This window comes from Staurois parvus, unplaced genomic scaffold (assembly GCF_062004578.1).
Source record: "Staurois parvus isolate SC_StPar_1 unplaced genomic scaffold, SC_StPar_1.0 ptg000020l, whole genome shotgun sequence".
Lineage (NCBI taxonomy): Eukaryota > Metazoa > Chordata > Amphibia > Anura > Ranidae > Staurois > Staurois parvus.
Genome location: NW_028317816.1, coordinates 14,839,146 through 14,842,201, shown reverse-complemented (window position 1 = coordinate 14,842,201; position 3,056 = coordinate 14,839,146).

Here is a 3,056-nt window from a genome sequence, read left to right as displayed (position 1 = left end):
CCTTTTTCTAGTGTGGTTATTCTGCTAGGCGCGTATATCAGGTCTTTAAATAATAATTTCTGGCCATGATGCATACAACATTTAACAGGTTCCCACCCGGCATATAGCCAAATGGCGGCTTGCAAAACCCCTCGTCCCTTCGAGTGGACGCCATATGGCATCCTTTCGGGCATGCGCAGTTTGCATGCCTGCAGAGCCGCACAGCGGCGTGATCTGTCACCAGCCGTGTACCTCGGACACGGCCAATGACAGATCTGAGTACCGGCCCCGTTGCCGGTACCATGTGACCTGCTGTAACCAATCACAGCAGGTCACATGACAGTTGTATACAATGGATGGCTTAATTCATGCCATCCATTGTATACTAGCGTGGCTAGCTGTGAATGGTCACAGCGATCACATGCACAAGCTGGGCCAATCACAGCCCAGCTGTGTCATGTGATTAGCCGTGGCCAAATCACAGCTAAGCACAAAAAAAAAAAAAAACCCTGAATGAATCGATGTAATTCCGGTAAATGCTTGCCTATAGCAAAATAATTCTTTGCTATAAGCAAATTGTGTAAAAAAAAAAAAAAATACTGATCGCTTCCCCAAAGTAGTACAATGTTACTATGGTAACATTGTACTACTTTGGTCATAGTGAAATATGAAAAAATCTTAAAAAAAAGAAAACATTTAATAAACAATTTAAAAATAATAATAAAAAAAAAGAAAATGTTTAAAAATTATAATTTATTTTTTTTTCATACTGTCACCAATCAGTGTCCCTGATTACCGCCATGCCAGTTATGATGACGCTGTACTGCACTGATGACAGTATGTAAAAAAAAAATAGTGAAAATAAAATAATTTTTTTCATTTTCCGAAAAATTATGACAAAAAAATACAACTTCAAAAAACTCGCCATGCCTCTTATGAAGTACGTCGGACTGTCTACTTTGCAAAAAGGGGTCATTTGGGGGATATCTGTACTGTTCTGACATTCTTGGACCTCAAGAAATTAGGTTGGCTGTCAGTACTTCAGGATTGATCAATATTCAGATATATCCCATAGTTTGGTGAAAATAACCCAAATTAGGATGTATATTTTAGTCTGTAGGAAAGTTATAGAGTTCACAAAGACATGTAGCAGAATACATCTTGGCCTAAATTTATGAAGAACAATTATTTATTTGCAAACTTTTATAACAGAAACAAAGAAAAACGTGGTTGGTTTTTTTTTCAAAAATTTCTGTCTTTTTTTGTTAATTTAGCAAAAAATAACCCCAGCGGTGATTAAATACCACCAAAAGAAAGCTCTAGTTGTGTGAAGAAAATGATAACATTTTAGTTTGGGTACAATATTGCATGACTGCGCAATTGTCATTGTGTGAGAGTGCTGAAACCTGAAAAATGGCAGGAAGGGGGTAAAAGTGCCCGGTTTGGAAGCGTTTAAGTAAACTTATTAGGTTATTTATAGCATGTCCAGCCCTTCCTAAATAGGGAATTGCAGAAAGGGTGCATACTGTCTTCCTCTGCTGTTCTCACCAGTTTCTGAGCCTTTTCAACTCTGAATATTCTATTCCATCTATAGGACTTGTTTTTGGAACATAAAGGGAAAAAATAACATTTTAAACACAATATATGCTTTTATTTCTGGACAACACTGGGCACTTCAGTCAGCTATTGACATAATTAAGTTTGACAGGTACTTTAGGTTAACCATGAACTGATCTTTATCTAGCAAGTGATGTGTTTGGAGGAGTGAATGACTTGTGTTAGTCTATCCAGTCCTAAGATTGACACCGCCCTACCCCACAGCTAGTCTGTTGATTACTCTACTACAGTAGAGCCACACAGTTGTGTAACCTTGTTACACTGCTTCCTTACAGGAGAAATGAACACTATTTGCCAGTAGCTAACTAGCCAAACCTAGGTTTTGACGTAAACTAAATTGATTTTCATGCTAGTTGAACCTCTGACAGCAGCAGGAATTAATATTTAATTTAGCAGTGACTGCCTCCCCTCTGATTGTTAGAAAGCTGGCAGCCACCGGCATCCCAAGAACCATTCCTCTTCCAGGCCCAGTTCATTCAGCTGGAGATTCCTGGCTAACAGCTTAATGCAAACAAAGGGGCAGGAATTGTGTTAAAAAGAAAAATGGCACGGGGTCCCCCATCATATTCATACCAGATCCTTTGGGTATGTCCCATGATGTAAATCATGTCATCCAGAAATATATATCCACATCAATCACAAACAACATCTGCCAAAAATAATCTGATCCCAGCTCTTCACTTATGCCGAAGTTAACAAATAGGTAGGATTCTGTCAATATTGGTCAATGTTACCTGGGAGAAGTGTTTTGCTCTGTGATTTTTGAGGGACATCTCTTCTGATTTATTATCAATGCCATTTTTCTGGGATGCCACCAGTGGCAAAAGTTTAAAAAAAAAAAACAAAAAAAGAAAACCTACTTGCATCTAGGATGCTTGAGTGCAGGGAGTGGTATCCCAGGGCTGCAAATTGGAGTCTGTTTGCCGCTCTCCTTGATTAGGACCTTGAACTGGAGCCTCCAGGATTTGCTGTTTGAAATGAACACAAGGCCTGGCGGAGGCAACACGGTCCCAAAGAGCCCTGCTAAGGGCTGCAGCCAGTGAGAAGGCCACGGGTGGTGAGTCTCACCTGGCTGGTGGGGGAGAGGAGGGGAGGTAGGTCCTTACCCACTCCTACAGGTGTGCCTGCGGGGAGGAAGAACCAATTAAATGGGCCCCTTGTTTCTTTCCCTAGAGATGTGTGGAACCGCTCAAGAGAGCACCCACAAAACATCTAAGGATAAAGCCACCGCTCCAAACAGTGTAGTTATTGCAATGTTAAAGTTTGGCCAGACCCTTCTGTTACAAATGTATTTACAAGTTATCAGGAAAAGAACCCTCAGCATTTATGAAGGATTTTTTGTTGGTGCAAACAGATGTTCACCACCTTATAATCCTTCAAGACAGCCCTGACATCTAGAGAGGTGGATACTCGGTCCCCTAGGGTGGTCCTGTCTTCCCTGGAGGGGTCTTGTGTGAGGA